Below are 20,968 nucleotides of genomic sequence, written 5' to 3'. Positions count from 1 at the left end.
GATGTTTCATTCAGGCATAATTTTTTTAAACTATGGCAAATATAATTGAATATTAAGTAATCGGACTTTATTGTATTATGATTATTATTGTGCGCATTTAATACTAGGCATCTATTCAGGGAAAAGTTTACAAATGAATAACTTTAACTACTGGAGGTACTGGGTCAACATAAGCTTTAAGGCCCTGGTAAGAATCAGCATCCAGTATCATTGCAAACACTACTTTGTAGTGATGTAGTTGTTTTCATGTGAATATGCAAATCTACTAATATTTGTAATTTAATTTTCCATGAATATTTCTATTCCATTTGCAAAAAAAAAAAAAAATCCTTGTACAGTGAAACATCCGCAAGAATTTATCTGGGAACATAAATAGCAGCAAGAAAACACAATAAACAATAATTCGTTTTCTATAATCGAGCCAGGAACCAACCAAGCGATTCTGCTCAATGAAAATCTGTTCCAGCGGAATAACTGCCGGCGTGATGCCAAAAATTTCACGAGTGTTGGAGCGTAGCGAGCCGAACACGGGACTTTCACCTACCCCCGATCAGACCCCCGAAAATATTCCCAAGTTCGACCTCTTGCTCTTCAAACTCATCTCGGTCGGAAATGAACAGAACAACATGTAGGATACATTTTCATTATTTCAGAGTGTTAATAAAGTCACTAAATAAGCCTATGACTAGCGACTGGAAAAAAATTCTCCGATTCACTAACCTCCAGAATAGACTCCACTATCCTCTTGCACTCTCCGGCAAACGTCACATGTTCATTGGATGCTGACTTTGGAGGCGTCTCAGCTGAAAAAACTCGTGATTTGATAATTCTTCGAACGAGGATTGATAACAGCGAACCAATAGCAGAAGCAGCAAAAAAAGTGTGATTATTTGAATTTTAGCATATCACGAAGTGAGTCCACGAATTTTTCCGATCTCTACTGTCTTATAAATAGCTCTTACTTTATTTTTTTTTGTTACGATCTCCTATACGGACGAAAACCTAACCTTCTCGGGGGGGGGGGGGGGGGATTTTTTGCGAGGATTTTATTAATGTAATAGCCTAACATAGTGAACCTATTTACTTTTAAAAACAAAAAAATATATATAGGCCTATATCATGAGATGTACGAAGGTGTTTTATTCGGGCGTGTGACTCAGGGTTACTGAATTGCAGGTTTCTCGCCGAATGCGACCATCGACATCGTTTGGCCTTGGAATACATTACCGGGCACAGTGGCCCCGGCAGCCCCGTGTCGCGAGCTGCTCGAATTCGGCGGTGTTTAGGGCTGCGAGAGCCCCTCCTCCCGAACCCCCGTCGCGAGTTATGTGTCTGGCCCGACATCATCAATAACGATATTTTTTTGTTTCTGTTTCACCCGCGAAATTGGTTCGGGCCCGGCCATTTCGCGTCGCCGAATCGAGTTTTTCGGAGGTTTGAGAGAGTTCTCCCCCCCCCCCCCCCCACCTACCACCCCCGAACTTGCCGAAAAGTTACGACCTCGCGTGTCCTGCGACGCGGGGAAACAGACCGCATAATCAATATTAATTAAGGACCAGGCAGTCCGAAAACGGAGTTGGTTTCCATGCGCATTTTGTGTTGGAAATTTCGGGGCCAAGTTTGTCCTCACGCAACCGAAAGGAAAAAAAAAAAAAAAATATCACACGTTCATATTTGGCGTTCGCTGATTATGCACGCAATTTATATTTAAATTTTTGGCGATGATTTTATCGTCCCCCTCCCCTTTCACGTCGTTTCCGAAATCGCGTGTTCTGTCTTCAGAAACACGAGTGTCGAGAAGTGCATTTCTGCTAGCGGCTAAAATAATGTTATATACCCTCACCGTAGCCAGAGATGTAAAATAATTCCCAAACGTTAAATCAACCATGTAATTTTGTCCTTGAAGTTTAGAGTAGGATTCCTTAAAAAAAAGTGCTTTCATTTCAATTTATTTAAATCGAATTCGCAAACACCGATGTTTCATGCATTTTCTGACAACAGACGATGGGTGGAACCTTCAGCTATCCGCATTCAAAACCATCTACATTCAGCCTAGCAATAAGCCAGGTGCAGGTGCATCGGTTTTAATAGACTTGTTTGTGGGAATGTTATTTATTATTAACGATTTTTATGAACTTGAGTTTTTGTTATTTTCTTTAAGTTAATAGTTCGAACCTTTGCATCAATAAAATGAAACCAGATACATAATTGAATAACTAAAAAAATATATATACACACATTAATATGTTTGTGTGTTTAGATGTGTGTGTGTGGGGGGGGGGGGGGTGTTGAATCTGTTCTGTGCTACCAGGTGTACATGTTATTTAAATAAAACAGTAGAAGTTAAGTTCTTTATTTCATAATGAATACCTATAATCTAAAATAGAACCTTCATTACAAAATAGTTTTGACGGTTTTATTTAATCAACTGAACACATGGCTATACATAAAATAAACTTACTTCAGTAAAAAAAAATGAATGTACTCTTATCCTGGTTAAATTACTTTTTAAATGATTCTTAACATCCAGCTAAGTGCTAAATGTCATTTCGATAGCTTTCTTAGCTCTAGACAAATGATAATACAATTTTATTTTGTAAGAATCTGTCAGTGCTTGTCATTTGCAGAATTTTTTATTAGGCGTTTCTCAAGGTGGAGGGCCTCAACATATACACAGAAATAAACATTACTGTACTTTTACAAAATATTGCTTCAGAAACCAGTTATCAAGAAACTGTTTGTAATACTTCAAGAAAGCGGTTGTAACTTTGTACAACATATGGCTACGCTTATTTTTGCATACATTAAACACATTTTTCGAGATAATAGTAAGTATTTCATATGATAATTGGCGCATAATTTTATATTGTAATCGTTTCATTCAAGTATTAATTTTAAAAACAATTTAAAACAATTAAATATTAAATATTTGTACTTTTTTAATGCTTGCTTATGTGCGCAGTAACGTAAATACTGGAAAGATATTTAGATAACAGTTTACAAATTACTTTAATGTAGGTAGTGTGACGAAAGCATTAATGCCCGGGTAAGAATTATAGCCCAGTATTACTGCGAACACATTTTAGTAGTGATACCATTGTTGTTATTTAAATGTACAAATGTACAGATATCTGTTATTTTACATGAATATTTCTGTTCTATTTACAAAAAAAAATGGTAGCGTGGTACAACGCGATATAGGAACAAAACGATTAATACTTTGGTGGTGGGAGAAAATCTGTCCCATTTAGAACCATAATGAGTCCCACGACGTCGGTTTGACAGAAAATTCATTCATCTCACGTAGGTACTAACATCTGCAATGACAAATTAACAGTTTGTATCCATCGTAGCAAGAAAGACAGAACGAAGAAAAGACTTTAATTTTAACAAAATGCCACTATTTTCTGACAACCAACGTTTTTGTCCTTTCCATCTGTTGTAGCATTTAGAAAACCCTAAGCGTTTCCCGAAATCTTTGACCTTTTGGTTCCTCACCAGCCAAGATCATCGGTTGAACTTAAATATATCAGTGCCGTGTGGTGCCGTAGCGTCTTTAGAACTTTGGGCGTAAAGGAATAGATAAAGAACGCGATATTTGGTGTACGTATCCCACCGAGCGACCCGATCACCCAGTTGCCAGAAATAAAAAAAAAAATATATTTTAGTTCGCGATTGACGATCAACAAGGTAATCCATTTATTCTTCAGCTACGCTCTCCAGACCTGCCAACCATGAAGCACGCAGATTCCCCCATCCCCCCGCAAAATTATATTTGGAACATTCCTCCCGCGACAACCACAAATGGCCAACTGCCTTGTCATTCACGACGTGTTATCTTTGCTTCCCTTCTTTGTTTTAATTGCCATAAAAAATGTATAAAGAGATAATTTAAAACAGATATAGGCTAACACTGAGATATTAGGAAATTTAATCTCTAATTTTTTTTCACATATCAAAAAGGTACCAAAATTCCAATTTTCTAAAACTTGTAAATTTTCATAACTTAAAAACTTTTAGAATATGTGTTTGGGGTTTTTTTTTTTTTTTTTGGAATTAAGTAGTTGTTTAACTAATAGTGCAAACTCTACTCTCAGTAATTATGAGCTATACTTTGATTTTTTTTATTATTGATAAATTATGCAATTGGTTTATCTGGTGAATAGGTCGGAATTTAACAAGAACATCATAATTTTCCAGTTGAAAATATCACGCTCATCAATATCACATCCGGGATTGGATCACGGAATCATTCGCACCAAAGTTGGCGCACCAACCTATTAATCTCGGGCTTGAACCCAAGTCCTCGCAAATGATGCGAACCCTGGCATACCACGGAATGTGATGGAAACCCTGGCATACCACGGAATGAGATCCGAACCCTGAAATATCACGGAATGAGATGGGAACACTGACATACCACTGAATGAGATGGGAACCCTGCCATAACACGGAATGCGATGGGAACCCTGCCATACCACGGAATATGGGAACCCTGGCATACCACTGAATGAGATGGGAACTCTGCCATAACACGGAGTGATATGGGGACCCTGGCATACCACGGAATGATATGGGGACCCTGGCATACCACGGCGTGAGATGGGAACCCTGACATACCACGGCGTGAGATGGGAACCCTGACATACCACGGCGTGAGATGGGAACCCTGACATACCACGGCGTGAGATGGGAACCCTGACATACCACGGCGTGAGATGGGAACCATGACATACCGCGGAATGAGATGGGAAACAGGTGTGGAGGGTGGTACATGAGTTTTAAAATGGTGGTGGAGGGGGGAAGAGGTTGGCAAAGGAGGACTACAAAAGGCGCGAGTGTCTGGTGGTCGAAGCAAGTGGATCGTTTCATGGCCAGCCACTCGGGCAGCTCTGAGATCGCCATAACGCATTTCGAGGTTTGACCGCCCGCTAGGTGAGTCTCGCCTTGCGCGTTGTGGGTGTATGCGTGTGTATGTTGAGGCTAGCAGAAGAAGTAAACCTAAGTTAATATCGGTGTTAACTTAGCATTTTTCAAGTTTGTTGGGTAAAGTTCGAATAATAACTTAAATAAATTTGAATTCGGCGTTTACCCGTGTACACATAGATATACCCAATGCTGACTGGGTAATGTTAGAAAAACCAAATGATTGACAACTTTAGTTTCATTGATATCTTAACTAACCAACCTAACTTACCTAACCTAACTTAACGTGACGTGCTCAAAAATGACGCAACTCCTTACATTTCCCTTATAGCGTTGGGTAGAACCTAGGTGTACACAGATAAACGCCGAAATCAAATTTATTTTAGTGATTATTAGGACTTTACCCAAGAATCTTGGACAATTAAATTAACCTGTGCAAACCTAGGTTTACGGCTTCCTCTAGCATTATCCGTAGCATATTTTATATATACATATATAGACACACACGATGAGTCAGTATTCGAACGAGAAACGTCGGCTGCATGTTTAACACGAAAAAAAGTTTAAAACATACATGTGTATATTGGTATGAAGTGCCTCCCAATACTGGTATAGTTACAGCTGAAAAACCTGTTTATTGCGAATGATAAAGTATTTCAGATGCAGCACAAAACGTCTGGGGGTGATGTTAAATTGAAAAAAAAAATCCCTACAACCATTGCAAAAATTGTCACCATCGTAAAATAATCACATTAAAAAGTTGTGGGCAACACTCTTATTTCCTTAATTTATTGTGCAGTGTTGTTACTCTCGATTATTTCAGTGAAAACATTTTATGACAGTGACAAGTTTTGCGGTGGTGGTCGAACTTTGTTAAATTAAACATTATCCAGACACCCAATGTCCCATCTTAAATTCTTTATAATCTGCCATTAACAAGTTGTTCAGCTCCAGCTTTAAAGGCGTATACCAGACTTGGAAATAACTTAAAACCACGAGTAGGATAAATGTTTTCAACTAAACTTTTCCGAGGTATACCTGCAGGGTAAGTTTCTCAGTTTTAATCTGACTCCTCCTGTTTATGTGGGCTATGCACAGACTGCTTAAAGTATCGTTGAACGGCGATAGTTAAATGATGATAGCAGACGGTTCTGTTAGTAAAGGTTTCCTTAGTGATTAATTAAAATAATTTATTTTTATTCTGATATATTATTAGTGTGGTTCACTGCTGAACCAATCGGACTCACAGATCAAATAGAGAATTGTTAGACTCTAAAATGAACGTTATGTATTTACATATTAAAATGCAACTGATTTCCCAGTATCATTTTACTTTTTTGAAGTTATACTTCTTTAGGCGCGTTATGAAAAAATGATGAGAGTGAAATTTTAAGATGCGCGCGCATTTCTGTAACACAAAATTAACAGGTTGAAGCTGCCTGCTAAACCACTCATTAAGTCTCGAAAAAAAGGTACCAATAAAATAGAAATAGAAGCTCTACTAGTCGCGCATGTTGGCACGCTCGTCGCCTCTGATCACTGTTTTCATATTTATAATATTTATCCATATGTTTCTATTTTCTACATTCACAACACGTGTTTTAGTTTCATACAAGTGCGAATTATATATGTGCTAATAAATTATATTCAGTAGTGATTTAAATTGAATATTTTGATTAATATTATTTACTATTCGTAAATATTAGTAAAACAAATTGTGCCTTTATACTTTTTCAAGTGCTCCAATATAATTGAGGTTAACTATCCGTATGTATTATATATTGATATTAATTAAAATATTATTTTTTAATATAATTAATACTAAATATTATTAAATTATTAATGTTAAATATTTATTATTGGTTATTTAATATTTACAAATAAGAAAATAAATTTAATAAAACATTTAATAAAAATTTTGTGATAAAAATTAAAATCGAACAAAAATTAAAATATTAATGTTTAATATTTATTATTAGAATGAATAAATAATAAATATTTATAAAAATAAATGAACAAATTTAATGAAAACGTTTTGATAAATATGAAAAGTGAATATTAAATTAAGAAAATAATAAATATTTTAAAAATAAATAAACTTAATTAATTTTTTGAATTTATTATTAAATTTATTTATTTTCTTTTAAAATATTAAATAATCAATAATAAATATTAAAAATGAAGAATCTTATAATATTTAGTACAAATTATGTCATATGTTTATTATTCTCTTTACTATTTATTTAATTTTTCAAATTTAAACTGAACTTTATGGACTGTGTTGACTATCTTTTTCCAACCCTTTAATTATTTTATTGTAATTAATTATTTGCATACAATTAGAAACTATTTTTTAATGATGCCAAAGAAGTAAAACTTCTCACGCGCGTACATAAGTAGACGCACCCATTTTTTTGTACTGAAATAATTTCCTCTACAATGCTGGTGACGCCATTGATCTATTATTCTCTATAGTTCGTAGGAAGCTATTTTACTAATACGCTTTTCTAACAGCCACATGCGAACGGATTATATTGTTACAGTTACCGGAGTAACTTTCTGACTGCTTGTTATCATGCTTGTATCTCCAGAATTGTCAAAAAAAAATTGAGGAAGTACATCACCATCATCGAACTGTCATAGCTATTTAAGTTTCAGAGTGTTGAGTAACTCTCTCGCTCGCACGAAGATGAACGCGAGGTGGCGTAGTGGTAAGGCACTGAACTCGCGTTGCAGAGACCGCGGGTACTAGAATCTGGGTCCTGCCATTGCGAAACCACTCCAGGAAACTACTGGGATGGTTCCTCCCTATCAGGCTTTTACCTATTCATTTCTATTTTCCTGGCTAGGTCGTAAAACGCCATGCAGAGCTTCTGTTTGCAAACCGTTCAAGAGTTATTGAAAGAGCCTGATTACGGTTAGAATTTAAGATCCATTGAACTTTGCTATAAAAGTTTCGTCTCATGGTTTCGTCCAAAACGTGTATTTTTTGGACAGTGATTTAGGCTAAAACGGATGTTTTAACGGAACGTTTTTGGCATAAAATATTCAACACACCCTGTTATTTATGGTATAGGTAAGTGCAAGTGAAAATCTTAATAGAACTTAACACTGACTTACTTACTTACTTACTTACTTACCTACCGACATACAACGTACAGCCTAAACCGGTGGACTTAGAGATTTTAAATTTGGAGGACATATTTTTTTGAGTATCCTAGGGGTGCACCAAGGAGGGATTTTTTTGAAATTCCATCGCTAAAGGGGTGAAAAGAAGTGGTAAATTTTGTATGAAACGAAATACCACTCAATGACTCGCTCATCACGAATTTTCAGGAACTATAAGCCTACAGACTTAAAATTTTGGCACGTGTAATTTTTTTAATAAGACATCCGCTTAGAAAGGATTTCATGAAAATCAATTCCCAAGGAGGGTTGCGAGGGGTTAATAAATATTAAAAAAAAAATTACTTTTCAATGCTAATGTTGCATTGTTGATACTTTCTTGGTCTCAAAGACAGCGGATATTGCATGGTTGGTGCTTTCTTGGTCTCCACGACAACGGATAATGCTTTGTTGGTGTATTCTGTGTTTCCTGGTGATGTATTTTACATTTCAATTCTTTACTCACTTTCAGATATTTATCAGCTACCAAGGTCGGTTGCAGGGACGTTAAAGATTAAAAATTTCCCGTCTTACAAGTTTATGTCCTCGAAACCGGCAGGGATTTTCTTTATACTACACACACTTTAACTAAGCACGAGGTTGTTCTAAAAACCAGCCTCCAAGGTGGGTTTTGGGGGCGTTAAATACAAAAAAAAAAAAAAAAAAATCCGTTTTTCAAGTATTCGTCCTAAAGACCTTGATTAAGCAGTGACGTTCCTTATATCACATAGCTATCAACTGAGAGCGTGGTTTTATGCAAATGAGCTCCGGAGGGCGATTTAGCCCGGGAAACGCCGGGTAATTCAGCAACTTCTAGAATAAAATAATAGGGTCACCGATTTAAGTCCTACGTGTTACCAACGAGAAGAATGCTCGTCATCTGGTTTCAGCTGGTTGCCTGGCGCGTAGAGGTGAAGAGCCGAGTGATGCGCGAACCAATGTCGCCCTTAAGGACCCCGCGCCTTTAAGCTCGTGAGTCCAGCCAGACGACCACCTCAATAACATCTGTCCGACTCTAATAACCTTTCTGTCGACGGGGCAAAAACCCCAAAATAAATAAAAATAAAATAATCACACTCGAGAAATCAATCCCAGGTAGATAGTTAAAAAATATATGTTTTAATATGTCAAATTTGGGTTGTATGTCTCAGAATAAAAAAAAATATCAGTGTTAAACCTGACGTCATTAAAAAAAATATATATATGGTATACCGATATCCGGATGCTTGTACCAGGATTAAAGCCCGCGCGCTCCCAAATACAAACCTAACTTGTTTAACTGCACTACTGTTCTCTGTTCTGCATTTCGTTGTTTTGCTTCACTTTTATAACGAAAGTCTTTATATTCAAGGTAGGCCTAAATATTGAAGCTACCGAATTCTTGAAAAAAAAAAACGACTTACGGCTTTATGAACTCGGCCTTGCCCGACATTTTGTAATTTTTTGTGTGTTGGCAAAATCATTATCCTAATGGAGAACTATCTTTAAAATGGAAAAAAAGGTAATTTTGTTGGCATTTTTCACCTTTTAAACGCAGAAAATGAAATTATAATAACTGTTCATGACACTTTAAGTCAGGCAAGATTTTTTTCTTGAATATTTGCCTTATTGTTTTACAAATAGATGTATAATATGTAACATATATCTGGAGCAGATATAAATTTTCAACGCTAATATTAACACATCAGGCTGAATTGTAATAAAATTTAAATAATTACGAAAAAAAACGCAGTAATCTATCACGGTGGGTGAGGGGGGGGGGGGGCAGCTTTTAAAAGGTTGCCAGGAATTTTGTAGATGTATTAGAAACTACATAAAATTTGACAAAAATGACAGAATTTTATTCTGTTAGAGAAAAAACGTAAACGCGATATACAGGCTGCTGGGAACCGTTTTTAACTTTTTCTTCAAAGCAAACGTTCGCATTAAGTCTTCCCTAATCCAAACTCCTCCCAAACAAATTCACTCAGGGCGGTATTCCAAGACGTTCGGGTTAAGGTAGCGAATAAGCACTTATCTTTTTAGGATACAGCCGTAACATAACTCGCGGGCCGTATTCCAAACCGAATCCCATTAAGGAAACAAATCGGCAACCAAATTTAATAAACGGTGCCCTGCGATTTCAACGCATTCTAGCTGATGTTTCGCTATTGTTACGGCAAAAATCATAGAGATAGCAGCACCATCACAAAAATGGAACCCCCTTTATAATAAGTACTTTTTAAGTTGCGATTATTTCTTGTTATGACCTTTAAAGTGTACGTAGCTAATATATTCCAGGATAGTTTCGCAACCATAAAGTTTCATTTGGCACACCAATCCGTTTGGTACGTCCACCAATGTTTACTAAATAGAATATGTACGAGCAGTGGCGGATCCAGGATTTTGGTTTGGGAGGGGCTTGACCCAGCTGAGGCTAGGCTTTATCAAGGCAAACACTAAAACAATAGTGGACCCAGATGCTTTTGGAAGGGGCTTGAGCCCCTTAACCCGCCCCCCCTCTGGATCCGCTACTGTGTACGAGTTAATGGCGCTATATGCGGGTCCGCCATCTGGATGAAATCAACGAAAAAGTTATCTCTGCGCATGCGCGGGATTTGGGCAACGGATCGGCAACAGATAGGACACCAAAATCCGTTCCCTAAAAATAAGTGACTGGCCGTGTCCTGTCGTACACTGAGAATACGGTTAAGGTAAATGTGTAGTATATTCAACACATAAACCCTTATTTTTTGTCTCTTGTAATACCCGTCTCAGTTTTTGTTGGGTTAGGAAAAAAAAAATCATTCTTTCGCTATTGCTACCCCTTGAACTTGAGCCACGCAGTCACGCAGCGGCGATGTTGGTTGCATACCCAGCAGGGCATTAAGGCACGCATCCGGGACCAAACGTAAGATTTTCCGGAAACTTCAGGGTGTTAAACAAAGGCAACTTGTTTGTCAATACAAACATGCTTATAAAAGAAACTTAGAAAAAAGTCGTTCAACCGCATGTTTGATACCCGTTTTCAAAAAATGATCTGACATACCCTGCTTTCAACTTGGAATGGGCTACATGGCGTTTACGACCTTACTTAATTCAATATATAGCCACGTATGTTTTGATTTTACACGTTGTTTCATGTGATACAAGATTTGATTGTCTTACGTCGTATATGAATTTTCTCTTCATTTTGTTGAAAGTTTCAAAGTGTAATACAAACGTGTACCTTGTAATGATACTGTATGTATATTAGAAGGCTTTAAATTTCCTTTTTGTCAACACACATAATTTATAAAAAAAATTAGCATTTTACGTCATGTTCAGCTAGTGATATCTACAGTATTCTTGAAAAACTTAATTTAAAAACCCATTTCACTCTTCCCAGCATTATTATTTTATATTGTTAAAACATTTTCTTGCACATTGGTGAACTTTTGAAGTCTATGTTTCGTTTCAGTCAAGACAGCATTAACATATGAAAGTACTTACCCTTGTATGTTGTCAATTTAAGTTAATTTCTTTGCAGTGCTGACAGTAGCACATCTAAGAAGTTACTTAAAAAATACGTATCAACCAAACTCTTGTTAAAGTTTATGTCATAATATGATGTCAAGACTGTTATTAACGGTAACTATACTGACTTTCTGTGTCTTATAATTATTTAAGAACAGCGAGATGGTCGATAACTCTCTCAGTTGAAGAAACACTTAATTGTTTGAAAAAGAATAGTAATATTTGCTTCACACAAGTTGTACCTACTCAATGATATACATAATTTTCCTACTTACCATAGCCCTTTAAAACTAATATTTTAAATAGTTTTTCGCTAGTACAAGTGATACGTAATGAAATTCTTGAGTTTTAAAGTCACATTTCAGCGACAGCTAACTCTGGTGATGTTAAATCGTATATTTTTCGTTAGAGGTCATAGAAAAAAATCTCTCATGATGTAACAACTTTATATATTTAATATGACAATATTTAAAAAAAAGATTGTGTACTTATATGTACGCGCGTTAGAAGTTATACTTATTTTTGATTAAAGACACTGAACTATTTTGAAATATATTGTAACAAAAATTAATGAAATAAATACTCATTATCAATATTGATGTAAACATGTGTATAAAATTAATTATTTAATTTAGTAAATTAAAAGATAGATTTAAAATTAATAATTTAAATAAATATGCGGAATGTTTATTCTAATGTATTAATATTTCTTGAATATTAATGTAAAATTTATAATTGATATTGCAAATAAATTATACATATAGTAACATGACATCACTTATATAAATACACTTCAAAAAGTTACAAACACAATCGTATCACTAATATTAAAGTTAATAAATGTTTTTAATTATATGGATCAATATTAATATCAATAACTAATATTCTGAACGTGAATCACACATAGTTTTGCACTGAAAATTTCGTTGCAAGGTGCACACGCATCGTAAAAATTCACACATCATTTTCCGAGTACGTTTATCTATATATAAAAAAAAAAGACGCTTGTTGAAGCCTGAGTTACTGTTGGCGGGCACCAATTCTGAGCAGTTGTTGTGATGTGGGATTTGAGGGGTTTGTAAATTGTTGATTGGAAATGGTTGAATTCATCGGTTTCCTATCATTGCATATTTTTTTCTTCTTTGTTTCTTATCATTTCTTAAACGCAGAACGTCGCTCGTTGGTGTTTTTCGTTTCATCACCCCCTTAATCTGCACGAATTTTTGAAACTTTTCTCTATAATTCTGAATTACATCAAAATTTACTCTATAAATTACACCAAAATTGACAGTCGTCGACTGAGTAGCTACGGTCTGGTAGACGCTTACAAAACTACGATCACGTCAACATCTGGGCAACCCTTTCCACCCTGCCTGAGTCGTTTGTAGCCAGTTAAAAAAAAAAATTAAATGAATGACGAGATATGAGGTGTGTATGTGTAGATTTATTTGTGTTTATGTGTGTGGAGGAAGCTAGAGTAAAATTGGCTATCCCAGAAGGAGAAGGCGAAAAGACGGGGGAATAAACGATAGAGACCAAATCACTCGGGTCGATGCAGTGTCTGTGTAGATTGTAAATAATTTTGTGAATATGACAAAGAATGACAAAGAATGTTTGTATGTTTCAGGAATCTCCAGTTTTGCAGCCAATCCAGTCGCGGAACCAGGTAGGACTTTCACAAATAACCTGTGGATGCTTTGGACAAGTTTTATCTGTTAGGATGGATTAGACCCTGCCATATTTATTTGTTATTATTAAGAGACAGCTTGCAGTACAGTTTCTGTTTTGTATTTTATGATTTCATAAGGCAAAACAACCGGCTCTGGGTTCTCATTGATGTCAATTTCGTGGAATGGTGTAAAATTCATTAAAATTGTCCATCGCACACAACGCAGACCTGAATGCACCAGTCTCCGCGTACAAAGCCGGTCACTCGTCGCCCGCATTAGCTCACCAGCAGGGTCACTCGCCTTCATCACTTCACTGTCTCGGAGGCTGGCGTCACCATTATTACACTACTCAATCCCCCTTCTGGAATGGTCTCGCAGCCTTTTGGAGTGTCGCTTCATCAGGGTTGACTTGACACCCGAAGCTCCCAGAACAATGGCGGGTTAGTTACGCCACTCCACGCGGCGGGTTATGGAAGCCCACAGAATCATCCTGATGATGGAGAGTTCAATAAGAAGAAATATCTAAGAAAGAGTTGAAGAGGGGGTGGGGGGGGGGGGGGGGTAAGTGAGGTGCCGTTGCTAATCCGATTAGGGGTGTAGCCATTATGGACCGGGTTGCACCCTCGAGATAACGGCTCTGCTGATTGGCCAGCCGGGCAGCTGGGCTTCCTCGTGGCTTTGCCTCTGGTATACTCGTGAACAATACGTCTATACTTACGCGTGAGCAAGTGAATGCAGAACACATTTGCGCATGTGTCGTTAAATCTTTTCTCTTACATTCATTAAAAATGATACAGTTTGTAGAATGAATTAGTTCCAGGTTTTAAATATATTTACAATTACCCTCTTAATTTTTTTGGTGATTATCTAAATATGGTTGTCATACAGAATACTACATAGTTGTAAAATTACTACTTCTGGGTTTCTGGGTCAAATCCGTGTTTATTTAAATGTTGGTGTGCCCTACGTTCCGTCATGCCTTGTTGAAACAATCTTCAAAGGCAATGAAATCAATTTATAAACTTTTATTGATATTATTTTACTATATTCCGAGGCATTTTGTGTGTCTTGAAGGTAGCGTAATTGCGTGCTTGCATGAATATTCGTAACTAAATCTTTGTAAGTGCACGAAGAGGAGGTTATGAATAAATTTTGGGTTAGCTTTCAACAGCGTATTTCGAAGAAAGGACAGCGCCAACGGCTGAAACCTTGTAGTGGAAAGGGAATCGGTCAATGACAGTGAACACTACAATTGCATGGACGTCAGGAAAAACCAGGAAAATTGGAATTGCCAGGTAGTTTGTAATATCTGATAAAACAGGAAATATTCAGGAAAATATATTTTAGGTCAAGAAACTCAACTAAAATGGTTGAAATGCAATATAATTGTATATATTTTTTTAGGGGGGGGGGGGGAAATGGAACATAAATATTTATGTAAAATTACAGATATTTTGACATTTTTACATTTAAATGAAAACAACTATATTACTACAAAATAGTGTTCGCAGAAATACTGGGTTCGGATTCTTACCCGAACATTTATGCTCCAATAGTTGAACTTATTTGCAAAACGTGTCCTTAATAGCTTTCCAGTATTAATCACGCACGTTATAAGCATATTACAAGAAAATAAAGTTTAGGTATTGAATATTTGACTATCTTTTCCATGTTTAAAAAAAAGTATGCTTCAATGAAACATCAATTAAAATAAAAAGTGATGCGCCAATTTTTGTAAGAAATACTCAGTATAATCGTATTTCATATTTGCAAAGTAACCGTAGCCATGTGTTGTACAAAGTTACAGTATATATTAATGATATATTACAAACTTTTTCTGGCAATTGTTTTCCAAAATAATCTTTAATAAAGGTACAGAGAATTAATTTCTGTGTCAAGCTTAACCTGTATCGTTATTCCTATAATTGAGTCGTGCATATTGCTGCTGGTGTCGTTCATTGTTGCAATTTTGGCATGCCAAGTAAATTTTAACATAGTTATTATTTTTTTTGGCAAGAGGCTGAATTCCAACTGTGATGGTACATCTTTCCCACATCGTACACAGTTTCCAGGTTTTTTTTTTTTTACTTCGTGAGCTGTTTTATCACGTCATTGAAGTATTTGTAGGTACGTTGTGACTAGACCAATATTTTTTTTATAGAAACGTTACATATTTTGGTCGACAAACGATTATTAAAAACAACATTCATTTATTGGTTTAGCTGGACATCTTGTATTGTCAGAGGCGCGACGCACTTTATCTTCAGAAGCTAGTAAAGGCTCTGAAACATTGTCAAATGTTTGTCTCCAACTATATTTTTGACAGTTCAGTTGCGGATAATATTCGAAGTTCCATTTATCCATCAAATAAAATTTGTGCTGATAACTTCAAACTTTTTTAATAATCATATTACACTATCAAACCCTCCACAATTATTTAACAAACTTTATTGATAGGTGTTGGAAGTGATAATTTGACAGTGTGGCATGGCTTTAAGGCCTTAGTTGATTTCTCGTGTACGTATCTGTTTGCGTGTGGTAAGTGTGTGAGTTGATATGTGTGAGAGAGAATGAGTGAAAGAGAGATATTGGAGGTTCAATGCCTTCAACAGTTCCAGCGCAAATATTTTCTCTCCTCTTCTCGCAGCTGTATCTCGTAAGTAGTCGAGAAATGTGGTAAGAAGCTCTTCAGATTACCGACCATATGTATTTTTCATCCATCGAGGCGTAAAGTCGCGCCTATGTACATTACGTTCAAACCGTTCCGAGACCTCTTGCATATTCTGCCACGGTTTCGTGGAATAGCGTGTTGGCCTCAAAAAACAAATCACAGGAAACAGGTACACGCTACAGTAAACTGTTAAGAAAGACAAAGCTCTTGCCCAAAATACACTGATGCTATTGGCAAATAAATATAAGCTAAGCGTATGAAGAGTCTGTTTGACGCAGATTAGAAATGTAGACATAATTTCGATTATTTCCTTCACAGTATTTTACGGAAGTACAATAACTGAAAAAAAAAGTTATATTGATAACGTTAGGTAAGACAACGTGATATTTGTTAAAACACACACACACATACAGACATACACACACACTCACATATATATACATGTATATATATGTGTGTGTTTTGATCGTAGATTTCGTGGCCATAGTTCAACTACTGCATGAAAAATGATTTTTCAGACCACGTCAGATTAAATAATGAAGTGCCCGACATTAAGAATTGCCATATTGCGGCCATACATCAGGCTTAAGCTACTGATGAAGCTTATGTTAATGTAGTTATTAATTGCGAAAATAACTTACGTAAAACAAGCAACAACTGAAAGTTTTATCTCAAAACATTCAGGGTTTTCGTTTTAGGGTTAGAAAGATTGCTCACAGACTTCGAGCGTTGCGGTCAAAACGATTGTGAGTAAAGGTTTCCATAATTTTTAAAGGGCCTTAAATTAATTTTAATGATTTAGATTTTAAGAAAATTCTGTTTTACATTTGATGCAATAATAAATAAATAATTAGTTTACAGCATAGTAATTTGCCTACTGAGAATGTTCACGAACAAAAACTTTGCAGGTCTAGATCGTCTGATGGATAAATTTACTTCCAGACTGACTGACCACTTCATAGTAAATTATTGGTATGGAATTAGTAAGAAATATGAACCATTTTTTAAAACTAATGTTAAACACGACCGTTTTCATTTCTTTACGAGTAGTTATTTTAAAGGGAAACTTAAATATATTTTTCATTGCCTTGGAATTCTTTAAGCATTTGCAAATTATCATAAAAATTACCTATTTTAATATTCACTCTCAGTTATCATCAAGTTGACTGACAAGGTAGAGATTGTATGAGAGATAAAAAACTGAATGGCAGAAAATAGAGTGAATATATGAACTAGTTCCAATTAAAAAAGGATTTCTGGATTGAAACAATAACTTTGCAAGAAAACGTATTTCATTAAGTTCTGTTTTCGCAAAATAGTTTTAAAATGGTTTGGGTTCGGATGAGAACCTCCTTTCGCGTATGCTTTATTTACATTTTCGTTAAAATTTACGGGATGATATGAAATGAAATTTTAAAAAGATGGGTAGAATTTGAATAAAATTCATTGTCGAAAATAATGTCTAAAGCCGGGGGGTTTAGTATTTTTTCAAGTCTTTCTCGCTTCATCGTAGACGTTGCTAACAGTTCAAATTGACGTCTGTTTCGTGCTGTTTCGTGCTGCCATCTGCGCATGATGGTGGCATTCCACGTTTACGATTCAGGCAGCGAATTTTAGTGGCGGGTGGAGAAAGTACTTACTTGAAAAGCCAATGTTTATCGTGGTTTTTTTACGGCCGGGTTCATAAACTACGCAGGAAACACACAAAAAAAAGCAAGTAACGCATTTTGTAAGTTTATTTGCAACACGAGAACACACGGATTTGCTCGTTTCCAAGGCTAGATGTTTACACATCACTGGCGAGCACAGACAGATCTATTCTGATTTTTGAAGTTGTACTTTTTGGGCGCGTTATGAAAAATAATATGAAAGTGTATTTTTACAATGCGCGCGCACTATTCAACAAAATTTTCATAGGACAAAAAAAAGCTACATACAAATAAAAATTATGCATGTGATTATTTAAAATCTTATATTTTAGTGATTGATATTGATTACTGGTCCACATCATTAAAAAACATTTATTTATTCTGAATATTAGTGATATAAATTGTGTTTATAAACTTTTGCAAGTGTATTTTCAATGGTATTTATACAAGGGAGGTTAGTTTATACTTCTTAAAGTCCGTTATAACAATTATAAGGAATTTTTACGGTGCGCTCACAGCATGCAACAAATATTGACAGGATGAAAAAAAGGCTACATAGAATTGAAAATTTTACCTACACATATTCTTTAGTGATTGATATATAAATAAAAATTTTATTTATTTTTAGTAATAGTGTTATAAGTTGTGTTTATACAAGTGAGGTTATAATTTAATTTATAAATAATTAAATTGTTATTTAATAAATAATTTAGCTTAATAAATTAGAATAAACATTCAAAATATTTATGGATTATTGCTATTTTTTTTAAATTTATCTCGATTATTGTACTATATTAAATAATTAATTTGATACGCGTTCTTATATTAGGTAATATTGAATACTGAGTATTCAGTCATTTTATTATTGTATTTTTTATTATTTGCCTTCAAAATTAAAATTATTTTTTTTTATCACGCCAAGTAAGTAGAACTACTAACGCGCGTACATAAGCACACGCAACCAATGTTTTAATGAATATTCTTCACTGTTTTGAAATTAAATGACGGTTATTACTTTTTTAAAAAATACATGTTCAAAATGCGTTTATTTTATTGTACAATATTCGTGGATCCGGAATTAAAAGTACGCGAGGTTTTGTTTGGCTACTCGCGGCCACACAGCAGTTACGTGTTGTCACGCAAGCAAGTCAGTGCTCTGGAAACGTCGCGTCGCTCGTAAGATGTTTTTTCGCAGTAGGCCGAAGCCCTCTCGCAAAGCAAGTCGCGTCAGATTCGCCACCGGTGATTCACCTTGGACGCCGCGGTTACCGCGGGAGAACGAAAGATCGCATCTTACCCGGTCCTTGCGCAACGAGGAAGGAAGGGTACGTAACCGAACGCGTCCTCCGCGCCGGCAGTTAGGTCGCTGTTGTTGCCGTGCGAGGTTCGTCCCGCCTCCGAAGGCGCGCTCACGCCTCGGACCGCGCGCTCCAGGGGGAGGCAGCAAGACGCCATCTTGGTTACAAACGGTTTTTTGGGCCGTAACGATTTTCTGTCGTTTTATTTTCAAAAATTGTATTCGTTGAAGCGTAGTATGTAATTAAATGTAATGTCTGAAGGTAATAAATACTCGCTTTATGTAGTTTTTTCTCTGTAAACTCACTGGCGTGTGGTATTCAATTTAAATTTGAGAATTAGCACAACACTGTAACTATACTGTAAAAATAGAAAGACGCCATCTTGGTTTCAAACACAACATAAAGACCTTATATATATATTTTTTAATTTGGCTTCGTTTAAGCATAGTATATAAATAAACATAATTTTAGAAGGTAAAAAATACTCTTTGAAATGTAGTTTACTCTGTAAACTCACTGGAGGCTGGTATTTATTTAAAATTTTAGAATTACCACAACTGTTAATATGCTGATTTTATACACTGTGTTATGGTCTTTTGTAAATCTCTTGTGTGATCTATGCTTTTAAGAAGAAAAATTTTCAATATGAAATAAAAAAAAAAATTTATAGTATAAAAACTGTTGAAACCAATATAGCGTTGTTCTGTTCTTATCTCTATCCTTTAAGCCTACGCATCACCCGCCATGTTTGAAAAATTTTTAAAATTGCAGATTTTTACGAAGAAATTTTTCTAAAAAGGGGATTTATAAACAATTAATCTACTGTGAGAAGACAGAAAACTAACTTAAGGTCACGAACCACTACGTAATTGGTCAGGCAAAAATTTGAATCATTAATGAGTGTTTGCCTGAATGTATCAAACAGCAGATTACGTGAAGTATATGAATCTGGCCACCAAGTTGGTCGTATAATATAAAATGCAATCTTCGTATAATGGAATATCCGTATATTTAATGGCATGAAGATGCAGTAACGAAACAAGAATGAAGGGAGGGGGAATATGCGTGAAGCCAACTCTTAAAATTGGGTTCGCAGTTGAATAAAAATAAAATAAGTAACACAGCATGGGTGGTGTACACTTTATTTGATCGCCGTGCTTTTGAACGTACTGATAAAAAGCCCCGCATAATACGGTAGTGTGCATGGGAGGTAGGTCGTGTGCATGAAGGGAAGTGAAAGTATAATTTATTATTTATTTATCTAACGGGAGCATTGCGCAACAGTAGAGTAGGTGGCCTTTTGGCGGAAGTTGGGGAAATTTCTACATTCATCTTTCACGTTGGCAGTAAATTGCTCACGTAATCCCTGCAGTAAAAATAATCGTGAATAAGTGACTCGTGATCAATTTAAACTGGGAGTAGGTTTATGGAATCTTTGCAGTGTTAATAACTGAAGTCAAAAGGAGAACGAAGCGAGCTTTTCTCTCTTTCTCTCTCTCTCTCTCTCTCTCTCTCTCTCTATATATATATATATATATATAAATTGATATATATATATATATATATAAATTGATATATATATATATATATATATATATATATATCCCTTTCTCCCCACAATCTGGGTAACAAAACATTTATAACTTTATAATAAAGTTGATCACTAATTTCTTGCTGATGTTACTGTTAAACAGTGATAATATCTTTACCAGTACTCACTTAATAATGGAATTTTTACGATTCTCCCCTAGCAAGTTACTTTCAAACTATTAAACAAATTTCTAGCTTTGCTTGTATACAGCTACGGTATGTTTGGCTAACCAAATGTTAACCAGAGTGCCTTCAACTTTAGAAACGTCTCTCACTCTGTGAACTTATACTTTCATGGCCCAGAGACGGGCTACTTGTCAACGTAGAACAGTCTAAAACGAGAGTCAGCTAGGCAAATGTTTGAGGTTGCATGTCTTTTTTACACTACACTTGTATTTTACATGAACCACAACAAATAAAAGAAAACATTTATTTATTACAAAAGAAGAGCATTAATGACAAGCTATATCGTGAACAAAAACTGTGAGAAACTGTTAAAATTGT

General features: G+C 35.6%; 1 protein-coding gene across 1 annotated transcript in view; it reads left to right on the top strand.

The window, feature by feature from the left end:
* Positions 1 to 20,968, top strand: part of LOC134535909 (cholesterol 7-desaturase nvd) — a 265,524-nt gene that overhangs the window by 102,907 nt on the left and 141,649 nt on the right. The window contains exon 2 of the mRNA XM_063375285.1: positions 13,214 to 13,252. The gene's annotated coding sequence lies outside the window, so the exon portion shown is untranslated. The remainder of the gene's footprint in view (positions 1 to 13,213; positions 13,253 to 20,968) is intronic.

The sequence above is a fragment of the Bacillus rossius genome, chromosome 10, assembly GCF_032445375.1.
Source record: "Bacillus rossius redtenbacheri isolate Brsri chromosome 10, Brsri_v3, whole genome shotgun sequence".
NCBI lineage: Eukaryota > Metazoa > Arthropoda > Insecta > Phasmatodea > Bacillidae > Bacillus > Bacillus rossius.
Note: the sequence above shows the minus strand (reverse complement) of the source record. Positions and strands in the feature narration are given on the sequence as shown.